The sequence below is a fragment of the Carcharhinus amblyrhynchos genome, chromosome 3 (assembly GCF_965287045.1).
Source record: "Carcharhinus amblyrhynchos chromosome 3, sCarAmb.v2.hapA, whole genome shotgun sequence".
Taxonomy (NCBI): Eukaryota; Metazoa; Chordata; class Chondrichthyes; order Carcharhiniformes; family Carcharhinidae; genus Carcharhinus; species Carcharhinus amblyrhynchos.
This window is the reverse complement of record NC_137326.1, coordinates 6,983,724-7,009,136: the sequence shown is the minus strand read 5'-3', so window position 1 is coordinate 7,009,136 and position 25,413 is coordinate 6,983,724. Positions and strand designations below refer to the sequence as shown.

The window sequence follows — 25,413 nt, the reverse complement described above, 5'->3', positions numbered from 1 at the left end:
GCTCCGAAATTCAATCCCTCTACCAATAAAAGCTAACCTTGTTCACTAATGTCCATTAGGGACGGAAATAGAACAAAGCAAATTACAGTACAGGTCCTTTGGCCCTCCAAACCTGTACCGAAATCTGCTGTCCTCACCTGGTCTGGCCTACATGTGTCTCCAGAGCCACAACAATGAGATTGACTCTTAACTGTACTCAAGGGTGGACAATAAATGTTGGCCCAGCCAGTGACACCCACATCTCATGAATGAATTTTAAAAAATTGCCGATATCACCACTGGTCTCTCAACATTTATTCGGTTTTATTTTCTAGGGTGACCCGGGCAAGCCGGGTGAATCTGGATTGAGTGGGTTAAGAGGAGAGCCTGGCCTCCCAGGACCTGTCGGGAGCCGAGTAAGTTTGAACCTGATGTTTCTTCTAAATGTATAGCGGCGCTAGTCGCAATGTTGTTGGTGTATAATTGACTGAATAATGATTTTGCATTGCAAAGTATGAATTTGATTTTAACTATTCTTCAAAAGGTGCAGCTTTAAGGTTTACTGAAGTTAGTTCAATTGTATTGGCAAGTTTTTGTCATTCTTTAGCAACCTTCTGGTAGAGATGGATTAATGGTAATCGTGTCCAGGCACTTTGATGGACATGTTGAGGCAACAAGGCTTGGTGCTGAAACATAGAAATTAGGAACAGCCATTCGGCCCGTCAATCCTATTCTGCCATTCATATCATCATGACAGATGACCCAACTCAATAGTCCGATCCTGCCTCCCCCCTCCCTCAATATTCTTTGATCCCCTTTGCCCCCAAGTGTAATATCTAACACCTTGAAATCATTCAATGTTTTGGTTTCGAGTTTGCATAAAACATAAGAAATGGTTGTAGGATTAGGCCACGGTTCATCGAGCCTGTTCCAACATTCAATAGACTTCTGGCTGATTTTGAGTCTCAACTCCATTCCCCATTGGAGACCAAAATCGGTCTATTCCAGCCTTAAGTATATTCAATGATGGAGCATCCACAACCTTCTGGGATAGGGAGTTCCAAGAGACCAAGGGCAGAAATTTCTCTTCATCCGAGTCCTAACCGACCAGCCCCTTATCCTTATCCTGTTTTAGATTCTCCAGTCAATGGAAATGATCTCTCAGCGTCCACCCTATCAAACCCCATCAGAATTGTTAAGATTTCAATGAGATTGTTTCTCATTCTTCTTCTTCTTCTAAACCCCAAAGAATATAAATCCAATGTAATCAGCTTCTCATCAGGACAACTTTCTCATCTCAGGGGCCAATTTAACGAACCTTCGCTATACCACCTCCGATAAACTCATATCAGTGCAAAGATGTGCAGGTTTGGTGGATTGACCATGCTAAATTATCCCTTTGTGTCTAAAGATGTGCAGGTTAGGGGGATTAGCAGGGTAACTATGTGGAATTAAGAGATAGGGTCTGGATAAGATGCTCTTTCAGAGGGTCAGTGCAAACTCCATGGGCCGAATGGCCTCTTTCTGCACTGTGGGGATTCTATGGTTCTTTCTTAAATATGGAGCCCAAAACTGCACACAGTGCCCCGGGTTCGATTCCTGGCTTGGGTCACTGTCTGTGTGGAGTTTGTATGCTCTCCCCATGTCTGCGTGGGTTTCCTCTGGGTGCTCTAGTTTCCTCCCACGCTCCAAAGATGTGCTGGTTAGGTGCATTGGCCATGCTAAATTCTCCCTCAGTGTACCCAAACAGGTGCCAGAGTGTGGCGACTAGAACATAGAACACTACAGCACAAACAGGCCCTTCGGCCCACGAGTTGCGCCGATCACATCAACACCTATCTATAACCCCCAATCCCATAAAACCCCATATACTCATCCAGAAGTCTTTTAAAAGACCCCAGCGAGTTCGCCTCCACCACCACTGACGGCAGCCGATTCCATTCACTCACCACCCTCTGAGTGAAAAACTTACCCCTAACATCTCCTCTGTACTTTCCTCCCCGCACCTTAAACCTGTGTCCTCTCGTAGCGACCATTTCAACCTGGGGAAATAGCCTCTGAGAATCCAGGGGATTAGACCTCTGAGACTAGGGGATTTTCATGGTAACTTCATTGCGGTGTTAATGTAAGCCTACTTGTGATGAATAAATAAACTTTATTTTCACTTTACTTTAGATGCAGTCTTATTAAAACCACGTAATCCATTACCAGAGTTCTTTCACTTTGTATCCCAATCCATTTTCAATAAAGGTCAAAATGCCATTTGTTTTGCTAATTGCTTACTGTGTCTGCATGTTAACTTTCTGCGGCATGGTGGCACAGTGGTTAGCGCTGCTGCCTCACAGCGCCAGGGACCCAGGTTCAATTCCGGCCTTGGGTCACTGTCTGTGTGGAGTCTGCACATTCTCCACGTGTCTGTGTGGGTTTCTTCTGGGTGCTCTGGTTTCCTTCCACATTCTGAAAGACATGCTGGTTAGGTGCATTGGCTCAAACAGGTGGGGCCGGACTGTGGTGACTAGGGGAATTTCACAGTAACTTCATTGCAGTGTTAATGTATGTCTTACTTGTGACTAATAAATAAACTTTTTTTTTGTTAATGTTTAACTTTTAATTTGCATTCTTTGGATGAGGGCACCCAAGTCTCTCTGAACATCAATACTTAGTGTTGACCATCCTTTAAAAAAAAATCCTGCCTTTTTATTCTTACGACCTCAGTGAATGATTTCACCCTTCCCTGTATTACAATCCATCTGCCATCCTATTGCCCTCTTATCTCACCTTTCTACATTGCGTTGCAGCTTTACTGAATCCTCCCTGTAGCTTAATTTTTCACCTAGTTTGGTATCATCAGCAAACTCAGATACATTACTCTCTGCTCTTTATCGTAAGTCACTAAGATAAATGTGAGTGAATTGGTGGGATTTGGATGACATACATGTCCCAGAGTGCCCTGCCTTCTATTGCAAAGCTGCTTGGAGCTGGTTTGGGTGTCTGAAGAGGAGGTCTCAATTCTTGTGTCAAGAAAATGCTTTCTTTCCTCACGAGTCTTGGTGGACGTAAATGACAAAAGGAAATGTGTTTCACGATGTGTTAATTTTTCCCTTCTTATTATCGTGACAGGGTTTGGAAGGTCAAAGAGGTCTCCCAGGGCCACAGGTAAGTTCCCTGCTGTGCTTATTTATACTGAGCTCCCATTCTGCCTGAGCTTCAGTTGTGTAGGAGATGATGTATCTGCGTGTCAGAGCCATTAATACAGCAGAGGTTTTTTGACAATGGGTGGAATTGTCCTGTGCCCCTGATGAAGGGCCAATAGTGGACGGGGTGGGTGAATTCGGAGGGAAGGCCCAAAAAATTGGTCTCTTACCGACGTGAATTTCCTGTGGGATCTCCCACTGGTGCCCACCATGGGGGATCAGGAAATGATTTACATCTCGCTGATGGGATGGAAACAAAGGCTCGACCGGAATCATCCCCCGCCAATGCCCGATTCTCTGCGGCGCCAGTGGGAAAACACGTCAATCCAGGATGCATCCGGAACAAGATGGCGTGTAGATGTTGGGACACACCTGAACAATGCCTGGGGATGCCCCTGGAATTCGGGATAGAGGTTGCTGGTCCTGCATCCTGGAATGGCGGCAGCCATTGTTTCTGCGGATTGGGGGGTGTGTGGGGATGGGATGATGGAGAAGAAGAGGGGTGACTCCGTGGGGAGGACACAGGGATTGGTGGATGCGGGAGGGGAATTTGAAACCTCAGGACTTGGTTAAGGGGAGTGTAGAGAAAAGGAGTTGCTTTGGAGTTCACATGGGCTCGAGGTCCAGTTACGATCATCTTGTTGCTTAAGCACAATTTAATTCTTTGTCCAATTTTTCCCATAGGGTGACCAAGGTCCAAGAGGATTCCCGGGAGAAAAGGTAATCCATTATCTCAACTCTTTGATACAGATCTAGCATCACATAAACATACAAGATTATGAAGGGAATAGATAAGATAGAAGCAGAGAAGTTGTTTCCACTAATGGGTGAAAGTGGAACTAGGGGGCATAGCCTCAAAATAAGGGGGGGCAGATTTAGGACTGAGTTGAGGAGGAACTTCTTCACTCAAAGGGTTGTGAATCTGTGGAATTCCCTGCCCAGTGAGGCTACCTCATTGGATGTTTTTAAGGCAAAGATAGATAAATTTTTGAACAGTAAAGGAATTAAGGGTTTCGGTGAGCGGGCGGGTAAGTGGAGCTGAGCCCATGAAAAGATCAGCCATTATCTTATTGAATGGCAGGGCAGGCTCGAGAGGCCAGATGGCCTACTCCTGCTCCTAGTTCTTGTGTTCTTATGTTCTTATCATGCTTGTATATAAACTGTGATTGGGCTTTACATTGTGCTTCACCTGATATTTCCTTGTGTGGCTTATTTACCACTGGGAAAGCTGTCAATGACCACCTGGAATATCCTTCCAGGCTGTGGGCAAAGGGAATCTTCTACAGGGAGAGAGGCCTGCTTGCTGAATGTTTAAGGCTTGACTCTTTCACCTCTGGGAATCTGGGAGAAATCCCACACACTCTGCAGGGAGAATAGATGTCTCTCGGCAACTTGCAAATGGTGGAACTAACTTGAGGGCCATTATGGCTGATTTCCCGTACAAACCAAAGATACTACAGAGCAAGCAGGAAGACACCTTTTAGCCACTTGGTATTCAATGAGATTGTGGTAACGTGGCCCCTTTTAAGGGATGATCCTATGTGGATCTGCAGCTGGGATTTTCCAGTCCCGCTGCAGTGGACCGAGATTTGGCTGTGCGCCAAATTTCCTGCTCTCGCGCCAGGAACTGACCAGGCTGGAGAATCCCGGCCTTAACCTTAATATCCAAAGAAAAGTTGGAAGTTTTCCCAGTCCTATGGCCATCATTCCTCCCTTGATTAACGTCATAAAAGAGAGGTGAATAAATCCTTTTTTGAGTGTTGTCTGTGGGGTTTTGCTGCCTCAGGATGGCTGCAATATTTTTTGACAGAGCAACAGCCTCTGAGTTCCAAAACAAAATTGTGCAGACACTTAATGATGTAATAAAGTGCTGTTGAAATGTACGCATTGTTATTTGATTCATACTAAAACTAAAGAATACTTTTTCATAGAAACTAGAAGCAGGAGTAGGCCATTTGGCCCTTTGAGCCTGCTCTGTTGTTTATTTTGATCACGGCTGATTATCAAATTAAATATCCTGATTCCCTCCTTCCCCCTTCCCCCCATATCCCTTGATCCCTTTACCCCCAGGAGGTGGATCTAATTTCTTTGTGAAATCAGACAATGTTTTGGCCTCAACTACTTTCTGTGGGAGTGAATTCCACACATTCACCACCCTCTGGGTGAAGAAATTTCTCCTCATCTCAGTTCGAAAGGGTTTACCCCTTATCCTCAAACTATGCCCCCTAGTTCTGGACTCCCCCCACCATGGGGAACACCCTTTCTGAATCCACCCTGCTAGAATTTTATAAGTTTCTATGAGATCCTCTCTCAATCTTCTAAACTCCAGGGAATATAATCCTAACCCACTCAGTCTCTCCTCATATGACAGACCTGCCATCCCAGGAATCAGCCTGGGAAACCTTCGCTGTACTCTCTCTATAGCAAGGACATCCTTCCTCAGATAAGGATACCTAAAAACTTTTGAACTTTCATCTCCCATTCAATCCTGAGTTGAAGTTCACCATTGAGTCATAGAATCCCCACAGTGCCAAAGGAGACCATTCAGCCCATCATGTCTGTACCATCTCTCCGAAAGAGCATTTCACCCATGTCCAGCCTCCTCTGCCCTTTTCCTGTAATCCCATACATATACCATAGCTAATCCACTTAACCTACACGCAAATCTGGATACTAAGGGGCAAGTTACCATGGCCAGAATCTGCAATCTTTGGACTGTGGGAGGAAGCCCATGCAGAGATGGGGAGAACGTACAGACTCCACACAGATGGTCACCTGAGGCCAGAATCCAACTGAGTCCCCGGCGCTGAGAGGAAGCAGTGCTAACCATTTTGCACACGGCGGCACAGAACTGCTGCCTCACAGCGATAGGGACCTGGGTTCGATTCCCGGCTCGGGTCACTGTGTGTGTGGAGTTTGCACATTGTCCCCATGTCTGCATGGGTTTCCTGCGGGTGCTCTGGTTTTCTCCCACAGTCCAAAGATGTGTGGGTTAGGTGGATTGGCCGTGCTAAATTGTCCTAAGTGTCAGGAAGACTAGCTAGGGTAAATGCATGGGGTTGTGGGCTTGGGTATTGTGGTTGTTGCAGTCTCGATGGGCTGAATGGCTTCTTTCTGCACTGTAGGGATTCTACGATTCTCTGTCCAGTCTCCATTTCTAAGTCAGGCAACATGGAATTCTTTAGTTTATTAAACATCTGATCTTAACTCACTCCTTGCTGTTGAGAATTTGCTGACACCCTCATTCTCAACATATAATTGATGCAGATATGCATCAGCACTGGGGCTATGACCCAGACTGTGTTCCCAGCAGCGTAGGAACAGCTTCTGGCTGCTGTGTTGCCAGCAGTAATACAGAGAGTTTACCGTAGTCTAGACAGGGTGGATTTCCACTGTCTGACCCGATGCAGGAGCCAATACCAGACATCCATCAATGGGGTAAGCAACATTGAAACCCTTCAACCAATCAGATTGAAGATTAAAAAAGAGGGATAATAATCAGAAAAGTAAAATTAAATTCTGCTCGAGGGAGTGGGGCTCCAGACCTGCCATTGTATTTTTCTGAGCCACAGAGGTTGTTCAGCAGTAATCATCACTTATTCTCATAGAGTCATAGATTCCCTACAGTGCAGAAGGAGGCCATTTGGCCCATTGAGTCTGCACTGTTAATGATCCCACCCAGGCCCCTATCCCTCTAACCTCATACGCTCACCCTGACACTAAGGGGCAATTTAGCCTGGCCAATCCACCTAATCTTTGGACTGTGGGGGGAAACCGGAGCACCTGGAGGAAACCCACGCAGACACAGGGAGAGTGTACAAACTCCACACAGACAGTGACTCAAGCCGGGAATCGAACCCAGGTCCCTGGTATTGTGAAGCAGCAGTGCTAACCACTGTGCCACCCCTTCTGCTATTAAAATCTCATTTAGACCTAAATGTCCTAGGTGCAGCTTTTTCAGCTGTGCCGAATGTATAAGTGTCCTAAGTTTCGACCCTTGTAGCAACCTCAGTGCTGGGTCTATCAGTGGGGGCTGTGGCTGTAGCGTATTCCCAATCCCAGCTAACCTCCCATCAGTATCACAGCGAAATCCAGGCCCCTGCTTGTCCTTGCCTGTCAGGCCCCCTGCTGATCTGACCCGTGAACAGAGTGGGAGAGATGTGCGGGAGAGGGAAGGGAGTTAGTCAGCCACGAGGCAACGCGGTGGAATTGGTGAATAACGTGACGAGGAAGACACATTCTGATGTCCTTCATTCCACCGGAGTCTGTGTCCGTCTCCGATCCAGATTCCCAGTGAGATGAGGCGCATGAGGTGTGCCCGTGAGCACCGGAAGCCTGTCCTCTCGCACCATCATCAGTGTCATGTCACCCGGATGGGTGGAGCTGCTGCTTTGATTCCCAAGAAGTGAATGGAGAACTCGACAGCAACAGAGCTCGGAGGCTATTTCAGACCTACATGGTTGTCACTGACAGCCTTGGGCCTCCTGGCTTCACTCATGGTCTGTCTGCTTTGAGATGTTGGGCGGGACTTTCCAGCTGCGCTTGTCCTGAAACTGGAAAATCCCGCCCAAATCAATGGATCTTTGCATGGCCCATGTCTCACCCTATATGGTTCCCTGGCAGGTGGGATAAAAATATTCTACAGGTTGAGTGAATTGAATTTCAAGACTGGTTTTTTCTCTCTCTGTCTCTTGCGCTCTCGCTCTCCCCCCACACTGACTGCCCCTGTCTGTAGAGTTTGCACCTTCCCCTCGGCAATTGTCCCCCTCACCTGGTGGGCATCGCCTCACGCAATCCCAGACCACCCAGGAGGCCTCAACGGCCTCTGATCCCCCTGGTGAGGCATCAAGTCTGGTCTCCGCTGGTGGAGACTATTAGTGATTCCCGCTAGGAGAGAACCTCGGCCGGAAAGCTGGCTCAGGTGAATGAGCCTGGACGATATCACCCGGGACTCGTTAATAACTTGCTAATATTTCACTGGCAAAACAGATTGGTGGGGGCGAGAAGCCAGGCATCTCCCGCTTTTCGCCCTTTGCCAGATCTTACCACCGCACATCGCTGAAAGTCAGGCAGGGCGAGGTTGTAAGATCGCACCCAGTGCTGGTGAGTAATCACTGCTATTGGTCAACAAATGTATTACCAGTCACTTGGTCATACAGAACTTGAAGGTTGCTGAAAATAGAGACATGTTGTTGAAACTTTTCATCTTGCACTCATCAGAACAAATGCAAGAATGCCAAATTTCAAATGATCACAGCAGAAGGAAAAAAGCCTTGTGCCTTCTTTGACTTGCCTGAGAGCTTGGTGAGTTCCCTATTGCTTTCTCCATGGCAACACCTTGACCAATCAATCAGCTTCTATCGTATGGCATAAATTGTTGTATGATGGTTTGAAACTTGGCATTCTTGTGTTTGTCCTGATGAGTGAGAGATGAAAAGCTTCAACAACCTGTCTCTCATTTCAGAGAAACTCCATGACTGTTGTGACTAGCAGCAGGTGAACCAGAGTGACAATTCCTCTGGCATCCTTTGTCAAAGCTTTAACAAATTGTCACCTGGATTCGAAACATCAGCTCTTTTCTCTCCTTACAGATGCTGCCAGACCTGCTGAGATTTTCCAGCATTTTCTCTTTTGGTTTCAGATTCCAGCATCCGCAGTAATTTGTAACAACTCCTCCGTTGTCTCAGCTCCTGTCCAGCATTGGGCTGCTTTTCCTGGGCTGTTGTTGCCTCTTCTCCGGTGAGGGACTGTCAAACCCCCACTGGGCAGCCACCACCCAGGGCTGTTGAAGCGAAACACTCACCGTTTAGGGGGTCACTGGTTTAACCGCAGGTTTCCTGAGGGCACTCACCCTACAAAGACGATGGGGTGGCACAGTGCTTAGCACTGCTGCCTCACGGTGCCAGGGTCCCAGGTTCAATTCCAGTCTCAAGGTCACTGTCTGTGTGGAGTCAGCATGTTCTCCCCGTGTCTGCATGGGTTTCCTCCGGGTGCTCCGGTTTCCTCCCACAGTCCGAAAGACGTGCTGGTTAGGTGCATTGGCCGTGCTAAATTCTCCCTCAGTGTACCCGAACAGGCACCGGAGTGTGGCGACTGGGGGATTTTCACAGTAACTTCATTGCAGTGTTAATGTAAGCCTACTTGTGACACTAATAAATAAACTTTAGTCAGCGCTACCTTCTCAATGCAGGAATTCATGAGCAAAACCATGACTAAACTCTCCAACCCCCACCCCCTACATGAGTAACATTTAAAATATTACTCCATTTTGGCTTGCCATCATATTTTTCTCAATAGTGTTTTTGCCTTGACTCTCATTTTCTTCCAGAAATATAGATAAAAGGGCAAAACCTGAACCCCTCTCTCTGCTTTCTGAACACAGGGTGACCGAGGACCACCTGGGCTGGCTGGCAGGAATGGAGTCGATGGGAAGAATGGCCCACCCGGGCCTCCTGGATTGAGGGTGAGTATTGGGCCTTGTACGAAGCACTCACCTGGTTGACTGGTCGAGAGGGGGGCTTGCTTCCCGTGGGATAGAATTGTAGGGTGCGCCGGATGTAAGGAAGCAGATCGGCAGAGAAGTCCATCGAAGGTCGAGGCGAGACTGACTGAACTGCCATGTCTCAAAGATGGCCGCCCACAACCTTGCACAGTTTGAGTCTCTCTTATCAAGGGCACAACTGCAGAAATTTGAGAAGAAAAGTTAAATGGTTGTGGAAGCTTTGTTACTTGGGTACCAAATGATACATGACACGTGACTTGAGAACATATGAAATTGGAGCAGGAGTAGGCCATTCAGCCTCAGGAGGCTGCTGCACCATTTGGTAAGATCATGACCAATCTTCCACCTCAACTCGATTTCCCTGCCCTATCCCTTGAATTCTTTGATGTGCAAAAAAATCAGTTGATCTAAGTCTTGAACACACTCAACAACCGAACATCTCCAGCTCTCTGGGGTAGAGAATTTCAAAGATCAACAACCCTCTAAACGAAGAGGTTCTTATCATCCCTGCATTAAAGTCCTTATCCCAAGACTAGAACCCCTGATTCACTGGTCACCAGCCAGAGACACTCTTCCATCATCCACCCTGCCAAGTCTCTTCAGATGTGGAGTTGGACTGGGGTAGACAGAGTAAGTAGTCACACAACACCAGGTTAATGTCTAACAGGTTCGATTTTTAGCACGAGCTTTCGGAGTGTTGCCCCTTCATCAGGTGAGTGAAGAGTTCAGTTCACAAACAGGGTGTATGTCGACATAAACTCAGTTACAAGATAATGGTCGGAATGCGAGTCTTTACAGGTATTCAAGTCTTTACAGATGCAGACAATGTGAATGGAGAGAGGGTTAAGCACAGGTTGAAGAGGTGTGTGTTGTCTCCAGCCAGGTTAGTGAGATTTTGCAAGCCCAGGCAAGTCGTGGGGGTTACAGATAGCGTGACACAAACCCAAGATCCTAGTTGAGGCCATCCTCGTGTGCGGAATTGGCTATCAAGTCAGCAGTGTGACGGATTATTCCCTGCTGTTCCAAGAGTGGAGACCAGGGTTTTCCTGACCTCTAAGGTCCTGCGTGATTGGAGGGTTGCTCTGTCTTGTTGCTGGAAGTGATAACGGATTAACTCAAAGCTGTATGCCTCATTAAATCTGTCCAGTTGTCTTCAAGGGTTTTCATGCACTTTCTTTTCAGGGTGAACAGGGAAAAAATGGGGAGCCTGGCAGAGATGTAAGTGATCAACACGTTGACCATACAGATTGAGGCCTGCTGTGCTCAGGCACGCTTCCTCTGATGTTTCCCATGTTAAGGATTGTAATTGCTCTGTAACCTCATCCCCTCCCTATCTCCCTACAACCCCCTGAGATCTCTGTTCCTCCCTGCCTCTGACCCTAGACTCCTGCGTATCCCCACACTCTCCGCCCACCATTCGTTTCCAACTCCTGAAATTCCCTCCCTAACCCTCCCCCTCCTTCAGCTTCCATCTTTGACCCAGCTTTGCGGTCATCCGTTTTAATGACTCCTTCCTCAGCTTGGTTTGATAATGTTCAAGTGAAGTAACTGAGGATCCTTTCCGATGTTGTAGAAAAACAAGTTGTTGTAACGAAAAACTCGCTCTTCTTTGGACTGTGGGAGGAAACCCACGCAGACACGGGGAGAATGTGCAAACTCTGCGCAGACAGTGACCTGAGGCTGGAATCAAACCTGGGCCCCTAACGCTGTGAGGCAGCAGTGCTAATCACTGTGCCATTGTGCCACCCACTAGTCCCCCCCCAGTGTCTTGCCCAATATTTTTCCCTCAACCAACACCACAAGCACAAGCAATCTGGTCATTGTCACATTGTGGGATCTTGCTGTGTGCAATTTGGTCTCTGCCTTTCCAAAATTACAGCAGTGAACTTTGAAAGTATTTCATTGCCTGTGAAATGCCCTGGGACATCCCATGGGTCATGAAAGATGCTATATAAATGCAGGTTGTTCCCTATCTCCCCTTCCCACCATTAAGTTATTCAAACTGGGATAACAGGCATACGTCTGGGTGACACGGTAGCACAGTGGTTAGCACTGCTGCCTCTCAGTGTCAGGGACGTGGGTTCGATTCCCAGCTTGGGTCACTGTCTGCGCATTCTCCCCGTGTCTGCGTGGGTTTTCTCCAGGTGCTCTGGTTTCCTCCCACAGTCTGAAAGACATGATGGTTAGGTGCATTGGCCATGCTAAATTCTTTTAGTGTACCTGGACAGGCGCCGGAGTGTGGCAACTAGGGGATTTTCACAGTAACTTCATTGCTGTGTTAATGTAAGCCTACTTATGACACTAATAAATAAACCTAAACTTTTCTTTTTACATCAGACTGCCATTTGCTATCCTTGCTTTTTGGTAAACAGACCTGTGTGTGTGTTTCATGAGCTTACCTGTTCTCTGAATCGTTGGTGAAGACAGTTGAAACCTGTTCTGTCTGGTTTACCTTTGTTTGAAATTGAAGAAATGTCGAAATGTTATTGATCTTCCAACACAGGGTCTGCCCGGCTTGAGAGGAGAACAAGGAACACCAGGAGTAGCAGGACCCTCTGGTCTTTCAGGGAATCCGGTAAGTTACACACAATCCATCTCCAATTCACGCAGCTCATTAACCCTGCCTCAGGTTAAAAGCTCATTGGAGACGGACATGTGGAACTTTGAACCTGAATGAATGGGAGCTAATGGATGGTTTGGGATGAGTTATAAAGATTTGGAGTTGTCTATACTCGGGTGATGAAGATTGCGTTAAACAGTGGATTGAGCAGAGGATGGGACATGGGGGGGCAGCCAGGATTTAACTTTGTTCCCTTTTGATTGACCCCATTGTTTAGACCTCCGCGCATCTAGGTAACAATTGTTTTTTTGTAAACCGCTACCACGGAGGGGAGAGTTTCCACTCCTGTTTACTGAGCTGTAACCTGAGGATATTATGAGATGAAACTGCCAAGAGTCAATGTTCCACCAATCACAGCCAGTACCAGTCCTTATTACTGGAGAAAATAGGAGAAAATAAAATATGCAAATGTATATTTCACGAGAGGCGCTTGTAAGTCCCAAAATCATTCCACTGTTCAATGTGATTCTGCGAAGGATGTGGATATGCTGGCGTTGGACTGGGGTAAACACAGTAAAAAGTCTGACAACACCAGGTTTTAGTCCAACCGATTTATTTGATAGTAAACGCACAAGTTTTTGAGGTTTCCCTCTTCGTCAGGTGAATGGAGAGTTCAGAACTCTCCATTCACCTGACGAAGAGGGAAACCTCGAAAGCTTGTGCGTTTACGATCAAATAAATCGGTTGGACTAAAACCTGGTGTTGTCAGACTTTTTACTGTATTCTGCGAATGGGCAGCATCTGCCAAATAATTCTGAGTGTGCTAACAGCTACACTAACAACCAATATAAGATCATTAGTGGAACTCATAATGTGACTCAGTCCCACTTGCTGGAATTGACATACATTCACACACGGAGGGACCCATCCTCTGCAAACAAAAGGAATATGTTCAAGCTTTATGCCTTTTATGAATTACTGGGTGGGGGGCAGTAGGGTGGTTTGGGAAGTGTGTAGTTGTTCCCCATTGCTTTTTCCACGGCAACACCTTGGCCAATCAGGGTCAGCTTACCAACCAATCTGCAGCCTTTTCTCCTGTAGTGCAAGTTAGTCTGCAATTTGGCATTCCTGTGCTGGTGAGTGTGAGATGAAAAGTTTCAACAATATGCCTCTCTCATCATAAATATTCCAATGCACGTTCATTGTAACTGTACCAATTTTTTTCTTGTCCACCTTAGGGCAAATCTGGGGATGATGGGAAGCCGGGACTCCCTGGAAAGAATGTAAGTATAGCAGAACTGTCTGCGTGGGATTTGCACACTTTCCCTGTGTCTGCGTGGGTTTCCTCCGGGTGCTCCGGTTACCTTCCACAGTCCAAAGATGTGCGGGTTAGGTGGATTGGCCATAGTAAAATTCCCCTTAGTATCAGGGCGAGTAGCTAAGGTAAATGTGTAAGACGATAGGGCCTCGGTGGAATTGTGGTCAGTCCAGGCTCGATGGCCTGAATGGCCTCCTTCTGCATTGTAGGATTCGATGATTCTAAGACCCTGAGGTGCTATTTCAAAACAGAGCAATGGAACTCTCCCAAATATTTATCTCTCAACCAATGTTCAAAAAATAGATGATTTAGACATTGTCATGTTGCTGTGTGCGGGAGCTTGCTGTGTAGCAATGGGGCTTGACTAGCACATTGCTTTATGTTGCAACAGTGACTCGATGCCAGAAGGACTTCATTGACTGCAAAGTGAATTGGGAAGTCCTGAGGTGCTATATAAATTCCTTCTTCATAAGTTATAGAATCATAGGATCTCTACAATACAGAAGGAGGCCATTCGGCCCATTGAGTCTGCACCAACAACAATCCCATCAGGCCCTATCCCCATAACCCTATATATTTACCCTGCTAATTCCCCGACACTAAGGGGCAATTTAGCACAGCCAATACATCTAACGCACACATCTCTGGACTGTGGGAGGAAATCGGAGCACCCGCAGGAAACCCACGCAGACACTGGGAGATTGTGCAAACTCCACACAGACAGTGACCCAAGTCGGGAATTGAACCCGGGTCCCTGGCGCTGTGAGGTAGCAGTGCTAACCACTGTGCCGCCAGTTATAGACAGATTAAAGCTAACATTGCATCCCCAGAGAATCTGCAATGGGAAATTCCTGATGTACGGCCAAATGTATGGATCGTGAGTCAAAGTGCTGGCACCGTGAGAGGTACCCTCCCAAAGCACTGCCCCCTACTGGGAGAATGGAGGTGTGGAATTAATAACAAGTCACAGCATGAGGTATGCCAAAATCCCAACTAACACAATCTGGAGCTCAGAAGAATGAGGGGGAATCTTATATAAACCTATATCATTTGAATAGGGTTAGACAGGGTCGATGCAAGAAGGATGTTCCTGATAGTGGGGGTGTCTTGAACCAGGGATCACAGTCTGAGGCTACAGGATAGACTGTTTAGAACAGAGGGTGGACAGCCTGTGGAATTCACTCCCACAGAAAGCAGTTGAGGCTAAGACATTGAATGTTTTTAAGAAGTGGGGCAACAGGGTGGCATAGTGATTAGCACTGCTGCCTCACAGCGCCAGGGACCCGGGTTTGATTCCCGGCTTGGGTCACTGTCTGTGTAGAGTCTGCACGGTCTCCCCGTGTCTGTGTGGGTTTCCTCCGGGCGCTCCCACAGTCCAGAGATATGCAGGTTAGGTTGATTGACCATGCTAGACTGACCCTAGTTTTGGGGGCGATTAGCAGGGTAAATATGTGAGGTTACGGGGGGGTGGGGGGATTGTTGTTGCTGCAGGTTAGATGAGCCGAATGGCCTCTTCTTGCAAAGTAGGGATTCCATGATTCCATGAAGGAGTTGGATATTACATTTGGAGCGAAGGCGATGGAAGGAAATGGGGGGAAGTTGGGATCAGGCTATTGAGTTGGATGATCAATAAAAGGGAGAGCAGGCTCGAGGGGCCGGATGGCCTCCTCCTGCTCCTTTTCTCCTGACGTTTCTAATATTTTTATACTTACCAGTTAAACTTCTTGCTTTTCCCTAGGGAGAAGACGGGATTCCAGGACAAGATGGAAAGAAAGTAAGTGGGAACGGAATGTGGTTAAAGCTCTATTTCGAACTGGGGTGGGAATGACGGGATGGGGAGTCTGGCACCCCCCCCCCCTCCCATTCTTCCCAAAGTCGCCTTCAACTCCCCTTCCAAAAAAAATTCACAGGCCTCATTTTATCCTCCCCACACTGAGTCCCGCCTGCAGACGGCGGGGATGATGTAGAGCGCTTGCTGGGTATCTATGGAAACAGTTGCTGGGGAGATGGTGCCTTGGAGAAAGTGCAGGGTGGGGGGGGGAGGTGTTGCAAAGCGAATTGGAGGCCTGACACTTACTTGGTGGGCCAGGAGGAGCATGGAAAGGAGACTAACAAAAAAGATTTAAATCTTACCTGGGTCTCCTCTGTCCAAATCCCACTTTCCACCAATTGCTGCGCTATTGGGAAGTCTTGGAGGTTAAGATGGTGACAAGATCTGATTGAGAATGGCAAATAGAGTTTAATTTAGTTAAATGCGAGGTGGTGCATTTTGGTAGATTGAACCAGGGCAGGGCTTACTCAGTTAACGATAGGGCACTGGGGAGAGTTATAGAACAAAGAGATCTAGGGGTACAGGTTCATAGCTCCTTGAAACTGGAGTCACAGGTGGACAGAGTGGTGAAGAAGGTGTTTGGCATGCTTGGTTTCATTGGTCAGAACATTGGATACAGGAGTTGGGATGTCTTGTTGAAGTTGTACAAGACGTTGGTAAGGCCACACTTGGAATACTGTGTGCAGTTCTGGTCACCCTATTATAGAAAGGATATTATTAAACTTGAAAGAGTGCAGAAAAGAGTTACTAGGATGCTACCGGGACTTGATGGTTTGAATCATAAGGAGAGGCTGAATAGACTGGGCTGAGGGGTGATCTTATAGAGATCTATAAAGTAATGAGGGGCATTGATTGGCTAGATAGTCAATATCTTTTCCCAAAGGTAGGGGAGTCTAAAACTAGAGGGTGTAGATTTAAGGTGAGGGGGAGAGATACAAAAGGGTCCAGAGATGCAATTTTTTCTATATAGAGGGTAGTGAGTTTCTGGAACAAGCTGCCAGAGGTAGTAGTAGAGGCGGGTACAATTTTGTCTTTTAAAAAGCGTTTAGACAGTTATATGGGTAAAATGGGTATAGAGGGATAGGGGCCAAACATGGGCAATTGGGACTAATTTAGGGATTAAAAAAAGGGGCAGCATAGACAACTTGGGCTGAAGGGCCCGCTTTCAAACTGTAAACCTCTATGACTCCATGAGTCTATAACTGGACAGGGTAGACGCAGGGAGGATGTTCCCGATGGTGGGAGAGTCCAGAACCAGGGGTCACAGTCTGAGGATTCTGGGTAGACAATTGAAGATGGAGATGAGATGTTTCTTCGCTCAAAGAAATGCCTCTGGAATTCATTACCACAGGGATTAGTTGATGCCAAAACATTGAATGTATTCAAGAGGCGGCTGAATAGAGCACTCGGGGCAAATGGGATCAGAGGTTATGGGGAAAAAGCAGGATTAGGCTATTGAGTTGAACAATCTGCAATGATAGTGATGAATGGCAGAGCAGGTTTGAAGGGCTGAATGGCCTCCCCCTGCTCCTATCTTCTACGTTTCTATACCCATTCTCAAGAAGAAGATTAAATGGCATGTTGACCTTCATCAGTTGAGTATAGGAATTGGGAAATCATGTTGCAGCTCTATAAGACTGTGGTTAGGCCACATTTGGAGTATTGTATACAATTTGGTCGCCACAGTGCCAGAAAGATGTTGACTCATTGGAAAGAGTGCAGAAGCGATCTACCAGGAGGTTGCCTGGTTTGGAGGATATGGGCTATGAAGAAAGGTTGAACGCACTTGGATTGTTTTCATTGGAGCGTTGGAGGGTGAAGTTGGCGGGGGGTGGGGAACCTGATGGAGTTTACAAGATTATGTCAGGCTTGGATAGAGTGGATAGTCAAAGTCTTCCTCCCGGGGTCAAAGGGTCAATTACTCGGGGGTACAGGTTGGAAGTGAGAGGGGGAAAGTTTGAAAGAGATGTAAGGGGCAAGTTTTTCACACAGAGGGTGGTGAATGCCGGGAACGAGCTGCCGGAGGAGGTGGTGGAAGCAGATTCTATAACAATGTTCAAGAAACATCTGGAGAAATACATGAGTGAGCTGCGAATAGATGGGTATGGACCACGTAAAGGCAAGAAAATATCAGATTAGAGAGGCATCTGTGTCGACATATCTTGGTGGGCCGAAGGGCCTGTTCCTGTGCTGTACTCTTCTTTGTCCTTTTAATAATAGAAAATGATAATCCAGGCTACCCAATTTCTCACCTTAATAATCCAGCTGTGGAACTGAAGTTAAATCCAATGGTAATTAAGAAGAGCAGCCCAAACGTGAGAGAACAGCTTGTCGGGTGTCTGAGAACATAGAACATAGAACATAGAACACTACAGCACAAACAGGCCCTTCGGCCCACAAGTTGCGCCGATCACATCACCTACCAACCTACAGACCTATCTATAACCCTCAATCTCATTAAACCCCATATACTCATCCAGAAGTCTTTTAAAAGACCCCAGCGAGTTCGCCTCCACCACCACTGACGGCAGCCGATTCCATTCACTCACCACCCTCTGAGTGAAAAACTTACCCCTAACATCACTTCTGAACCTCCCTCCCCGCACCTTAAATCTGTGTCCTCTCGTAGCGACCATTTCAACCCGGGGAAATAGCCTCTGAGAGTCCACCCTATCTATTCCTCTCAACATTTTGTAAACTTCTATCAGGTCGCCTCTCAACCTTCGTCTCTCCAGGGAAAAGAGTCCCAGCTCCCTCAACCTAACTTCATAAGGCATGCCTCCCAGTCCAGGCAACATCCTTGTAAATCTCCTCTGCACCCTTTCAATAGCTTCTACATCTTTCCTATAGTGAGGCGACCAGAACTGTGCACAATACTCCAAATGAGGCCTGACAAGGGTCTTATAAAGTTCCAGCATTACCTCCCGACTCCTAAACTCAATCCCTCGATTAATGAAGGCCAGTACACCATATGCCTTCTTGACCACCTCCTCCACCTGCGAGGCCGATTTAAGAGTCCTGTGGACCCGGACCCCAAGATCCTTCTGCTCCTCAACACTACTCAGACTTCTGCCCTTGATAGTGTACTCGTTCATCCCGTTGGTTCTGCCAAAATGGACGACTACACATTTATCCGCGTTGAAGTCCATCTGCCACTTCTCCGCCCAGTCCTGCATCCTATCTATGTCCTGCTGCAACTTTTGCCATCCTTCCAGATCATCCACAACACCACCGACCTTCGTGTCATCAGCGAACTTACTTACCCATCCCTCCACTTCCTCATCCCGGTCATTTATGAAAATGACAAACAACAAGGGTCCCAGAACAGATCCTTGAGGCACTCCGCTGGTGACTGACCTCCATTCAGAAAAAGCCCCATCCACAACCACTCTCTGCCTTCTGCAGGCAAGCCAGTTCTGGATCCACAAGGCCAAAGGCCCTTGGATCCCATGCCCTCTCACCTTCTCAAGAAGTCTTGCATGGGGGACCTTATCAAACGCCTTGCTGAAGTCCATGTACACTACGTCCACGGCACTTCCTTCGTCAATGTGTTCAGTCACATTATCGAAGAACTCAACTAGGCTTGTAAGGCACGACCTGCCCTTGACAAATCCATGCTGACTATTCCTGATCATGTCAAACCTCTCCAAATGTTCGTAAATCTTGTCCCTCAGAAGCCTCTCCATCAGCTTACCAACCACTGAGGTCAGACTCACCGGTCGGTAATTTCCCGGGCTATCTCTGTTCCCTTTCTTAAAAATAGGAACTACATCCGCAATCCTCCAATCCTCTGGAACCTCTCCCGTCTCCATTGACGACGCAAAGATCATCGCCAGGGGCTCTGCAATCTCTTCCCTCGCCTCCCACAGTATCCTGGGGTACATCCCATCTGGTCCCGGCGACTTATTTACCTTGATAGAATTCAAAAGTTCCAACACATCCTCCTCCTTAATATTCACGTACTCAATCCTTTCCATCTGCTGCAAATCCATAACAAAATCTCCCAGATCGGCTTCCACCGTGAATACTGAGGCGAAGTACTCGTTAAGCACCTCCGCCATTTCTTCTGGTTCCACACAAACCTTTCCCCCCTCACCTTTTATAGGTCCTATCCCTTCTCTTCTTATCCTTTTACCTTTCACATATTTATAGAAGGCCTTGGGATTCTCCTTAATCTTACCCGCCAAGGTCTTCTCATGACCCCTTCTGGCTCTCCTAATTTCCCTTTTAAGTTCCCTCCTACAGTCCTTATACTCCTCAAGATCTTTAACATCTCCTAATTCCCTGAACCTCTTGTACACCTTCCTTTTCTTCCTGACTAGGTTCAACACATCCTTTGTGCACCACGGTTCCCTCGACCCACCAAAACCCCCTCGTCTCATCGGAACGTTGTCATTCAGAGCTCCAGACACACATTCCTTGAATATCTGCCACCTTCCTTCGGTACTTTTCCCTAAGAACGCCTCCTTCCAGTTTATTTGTCCAAGTAACTTCCTGACTTCTTCGTATCTCCCCTTACCCCAGACAAACACCTTCCTAGCCTGCCTGATCCTATCTCGTTCCAACGCAATTGTGAAGGAGATAGAATTATGGTCACCATATCCAAGATGCTCTCCTACCGAAAGATCCATCACCTGCCCTGGTTCATTCGCCAGTACCAGGTCAAGTACAGCCTCTCCCCTCGTAGGCTTGTCCACATACTGCGTCAGGAAACCCTCCTGAACACACCTAACAAACTCCTCCCCATCTATACCCCTTACCCTAGGGATATTCCAGTCGATGTTTGGGAAATTGAAGTCTCCCATCACGACAACTCTGTTATTAAAACATCTCTCCAGAATCTGTTTCCCTATTTGCACTTCAACTTCCCTGTCACTATTGGGCGGCCTATAGATTACACCCAGCAAAGTTTTTGACCCTTTGCTGTTCCTAACTTCCACCCACAGAGATTCTGTAGCCAATCCCTCCACGACATCCTCTTTCTCTGTAGCCATGACACTATCCCTGATCAACAGTGCCACGCCACCACCCCTTCTGCCACCCTCCCTGTCCTTCCTGAAGCACCTGAAGCCTGGCACCTGAAGTACCCAGTCCTGTCCCTGAGACATCCAAGTCTCCGTAATGGCCACCACATCACAATCCCAAACAGCTATCCACGCCCTAAGCTCATCTACCTTATTCACTATACTCCTTGCATTAAAATGGGGAGAAATGTGCATGGAACTGGAGTGCGGGGAACTGGGGTAGGTGGGGGGGGGAGGGGGGTGCTGGGGGGGCTACAGGAGTGCTGGGAGGGGGGCCGCTGGGAGGGGGCGCCGCTGGGGTGCTGGGGGTGGGGTGGGCTTTTGAATTGTGGAAGGGGACTCCTGAAGTGTGGAGGGGGCTACTGGAGTGCAGGAGGGGCAGCTACTGGAGTGATGGGGGGGGAAATTGGAGTGCTGGGGGGTTACTGGAGTGCGGAGAGGGAAGGTAAACTGGGGTGTCGGGGCAATCGGAGTGTGGGTGATAAGCTCCCACTGCCTTTGTAGGTGAACGAATTTGGGCAGTGGTCAGTGAGAATTAAATACACTCTCGACCGTACGCTGAGGTTCAGTTTGCTTGTTAACATCTCTGTATTCTGTTCATGTTTTTAGGGCGAGAAAGGAGACCCAGGAACCCCCGCAAGAGACGTACGTATTTGTCGTGGGATTGCCTCCAGTCATGGTGAAAGACGCTTTAACTTCTTGTATGTCACAGTCAAGGAGTTGTTGGGAACCCGAGGATTATGAGATGGGGGCCACCTGCCTGCAGTGACTTTCCCAGTATATTGTTTCATTATATTCCGAAATAACCCCACATAGATTCATAGATTATTCAACTATTCATTACTGGAGCCAAGAGGTTTTCCCTGATTGAATATTTTAGATGAAGGTGAGCACTGATTCCTGTTTATTGTCTGTTCTCTTGGCCCACTTTGAAGTAACAGTCTCACTTTTCCATATTGAATCACAGGGCATCCAGCACAGACAAAGTCCATTAGATCCCTGCTGGCTTTATGAAAGGCCTTTCCAATTAGTTCCACTCTTTCCCCTGAATACAATTTATACTTTACCCCTTCAAATATGTGTTAAATTTATTTCTAATCTGTACGATTTAGTCTGTATCCACCTCGCTTCTTCTGGCAGTGCTTCTGGATCATTAATCTTTAGATTAAAATGCAATAAGAACATAAGAAATAGGAGCAGGAGTAGGCCATCTAGCCCTTCGAGCCTGCCCCGCCATTCAATAAGATCATGGCTGATCTGAAGTGGATCAGTTCCACTTTCCCGCTTTCTCCCCATAACCCTTAATTCCCTTGTCTATCAAAAACCTATCTACCCGTGACTTAAATATATTTAGCGAGGTAGCCTCCACCACTTCAACGGGCAGAGAATTCCAGAGACTCACCACCCTTTGAGTGAAGAAGTTCCTCCTCAACTCCGTTCTAAACTGCCCCCCTCCCCCCCCCCCTTATCTTGAGGCTGTGCCCTCTAGTCCTGCTATCCTTTCTAAGCAGGAAGAATCTCTCTACCTCTACCCTATCCATCCCCTTCATTACCTTATACGTCTCTATAAGATCCCCCCTCATCCTTCTAAACTCCAACGAGTACAGACCCAGTCTATTTAGTCTCTCTTCATAGGCCAACCCCCTCATCTCCGGTACCAAATCATGTACCAAAAGTCCCACCTAACATGTTGTAGTGATGTCACCTCTGCCGTGACCTGGCAGTTCAATAAAAGCAGAGTACAATACGTGCTGCACTCTTTGGATTTATATCAGTAACTTCAATAAATGGTCATTTGTATCTTCTGGGTATACGCTGCAGAGTAGTTACGTTACTCATAGAATCCCTGCAGTGCAGAAGGAGGCCATTTGGCCCATCGATTCTGCACCGACCACCATCCCACCCAGGCCCTATCCCCATGCATTTACCCTAGCTAGTCCCCCAAAGACTAATGGGCAATTTAGCATGACTAATCTACTTAACCCGCATATCTTTTGGACTGTGGGAGGAAACCGGAGCATCTGCAGGAAACCCATACAGACACGGGGAGAATGTGCAGACTCCACACCGACAGTGACCCGAGCTGGGAATCAAACCCAGGTCCCTGGCGCTGTGAGGCAGCAGTGCTAACCACTGTGCCACTGTGGGTGATTAATCTAGTAGCCTGAACTAAGATGTGGGGATGTGAATTGTTAAGAAACTTGCTGATGTTAATTGTGAGGAGTGTCTCAAAATCCCGAAGGATAACTTGAAACATTGGCTCTTAGTGGTGTATATTTGGGATAACGTGAGGAACAATATACATCCCAGTGAGGAACCAGCCCAATCAGTGTGTAAACAATTCATAAAGAGTATTTATTAATGTAAAAGAAAAGAAAAACGCCCAAGAAAGACTAATATGCACCATGGCAGTGAAGTCGATTAATAAGTAAACACAGCATTTTATCTGGAATTACTTCTTTTCCCAAAATATTCCCATGTTCCCTGAACTCACTGAGACACCACTTTTCCCAAACAACATCCAATTTTGTAACTCTAGAAATCAAGGTAATAGTTAGCACACAATACAGCTTCGATGACCGAGCCTGGGTGCTGTGTTGCCTGTGGCTGGAAGCTTGAAGAGATCAGTTCAATTCGGGACATCCATACATACACCCTGTAAAAGCTTCAGCTCCCAACTCCCAGCAAGCTGTGGAGGCCCCAATTATGTTACAGGGTGACCACTTGGTCACCCTCTTAAATGGACCAGGCCGCGAACATAGAACATTCCAGCGCAGTACAGGCCCTTCGGCCCTCGATGTTGCACCGACCAGTGGAACCAGTCTAATGACCCTGTAACCTAAACTATTCCAATGTTATCCATATGCCTATCCACTGACCATTTGAACGCCCTTAAAAGTTGGCGAGTCCACAACTGCTGCAGGCAGGTCATTCCACGCCCTTACTACCCTCTGAGTAAAGAACCTACCTCTGACATCCGTCCTATAATTACCACCCCTTAATTTAATGCCATGTGTCCTCGTGTTAGCCATCACCATCCGAGGAAAAAGGCTCTCCCTATCCACCCTATCCAATCCTTTGACCATCTTGTATGCCTCAATTAGGTCACCTCAGTAATTCCCCAAGTACACAACACTAGGGAAACGTAGAATCCCTACAATGGAGAAGAAGGCCATTCAGCCCATCGATTCTGTACCGGCCACAATCCCACCCAGGTCCCATCCCGTAACCGCACTTATTTACCCTGCCCCTGACACGCAATTGGCATAGCCAATCAACCTAAACCGCACACCTTTGTGGGGAGGAAACCGGAGCACCCGGAGGAAACCCACGCAGACACGGGGAGAACGTGCAGCCTCCACACAGACAGTGACCCGAGCCGGGAATTGAACCCAGATCCCTGGCGCTGTGAGGCTGTAGTGCCCCCAATCACTGTGCCACCATGCCAACGAAGGCACAAACTGTGGAGAATATCTGCAATCTGCCATGGCTCCAAATGTTAAATGGAATAGGCCTCCATGGCTCTGATCATAGATGGAACCGGCCTCTCTGAAGATAAGGATTTGGTCAATCTAATTGTTGAATGGAAAACTAGTCTACTTCCCCAATGAGGATGCCAGTAGTTATATTATTCAGTCTCTTTGATATAACACCATGTGGATTTGGCTATCGATATTTCTCAAATTTCTTGCCTTTGGAAGTTATAGAACGTAGAAAAACTTCAGCACAAACAGGCCCTTCGGCCTACAAGTTGCGCTGATCATATCCCTACCTACTAGGCTTACCTATAACCCTCAATCCTATTAAGTCCCATGTACTCATCCAGAAGTCTCTTAAAAGACCCTATCGAATTTGCCTCCACCACCACCAATGGCAGCCGATTCCACTCACCCACCACCCTCTGAGTGAAAAACTTACCCCTGACATCTCCTCTGTACCTACTCCCCAGCACCTTAAACCTGTGTCCTCTCGTAGCGACCGTTTCAGCCATTATCATTTGTATAACCCCACTGATCGCTGATTAACAATTTTCCTGATATGGCAAGTCACACTTCAATTTTACTCAGTTTCCACCACCACATTTGCAAGGTCACGGTAGCACAGGGCACTGCTGCCTCACAGCGCTAGGGATCCAGGTTCGATTCCCGGCTCGGGTCACTTTCTGTGTGGAGTCTGCACGTTCTCCCTGTGTCTGCGTGGGTTTCCTCCCACAGTCCGAAAGGTATGCTGGTTAGGGTGCATTGGCCATGCTAAATTCTCCCTCAGTGTACCCAAACAGGTGCCGGAGTGTGGCGACCAGGGGATCTTCACAGTAACTTCATCGCAGTGTTAATGTAAGCCTATTCGTGACACTAATAAATAAAGTTAAACATAGGGATGGGCAATAAATGTGGTTCTTAAGTATGCCAACCATGTCCCAAGAATGAATTAAAAAAAGGTCTTAAGGCATTACAGATGAAAAATCTATCATTTGTTTCCCATCCCAGTGTGCTTTCCAGTGCTGCTCACTGGATTGTAATCGTGATCGGGAATTCCTGATGATTTTTCCCGTGTTGAGCCCCGAGTTTATGTTACTCCGGCGGTGAGGTTCTAATTCAGAGCCCTGACTGGGACCTCCTGGCTCCCAAAGAATTAAGAACATGGTGAAAAGCAGGATGAGGGGCAATTTTATATCGGATTATGAAGGGAACAGATCAGATAGAAGCAGGAAGGCTGTTTCCACTGGCGGGTGAAACTAGAATAGGGGGCATAGCCTTAAAATAAGGGGGAGCAGATTTTGGACTGAGTTGAGGAGGAACTTCTTCACACAGAGGGTTGTGAATCTGTGGAATTCCCTGCCCAGTTGAGGCTCCCTCATTGAATGTTTTTAAGGCAAGGATAGATAGATTTTTGAACAGTAAAGGAATTAAGGGTTATGGTGAGTGGGTGGGTAAGTGGAGCTGAGTCCACAAAAAGATCAGCCATGATCTTATTGAACGGTAGAGCAGGCACAGTGGGTCTCCTG

General features: G+C 47.2%; 2 long non-coding RNA genes across 2 annotated transcripts; both read left to right on the top strand.

Annotated features, from left to right (window-relative positions):
- The first annotated feature begins 312 nt into the window (after window positions 1–312).
- LOC145341313 (uncharacterized) lies at window positions 313–9,636 on the top strand. The gene is made up of 4 exons (XR_013886352.1): window positions 313–395; window positions 3,100–3,135; window positions 3,858–3,893; window positions 9,556–9,636. It is a non-coding gene; the product is annotated as an uncharacterized LOC145341313 (long non-coding RNA).
- A 3,836-nt stretch (window positions 9,637–13,472) lies between these two features.
- LOC145341312 (uncharacterized) lies at window positions 13,473–21,058 on the top strand. Its single transcript, XR_013886351.1, has 3 exons — window positions 13,473–13,518; window positions 15,292–15,327; window positions 21,018–21,058. It is a non-coding gene; the product is annotated as an uncharacterized LOC145341312 (long non-coding RNA).
- The last annotated feature ends 4,355 nt before the right edge of the window (window positions 21,059–25,413 follow it).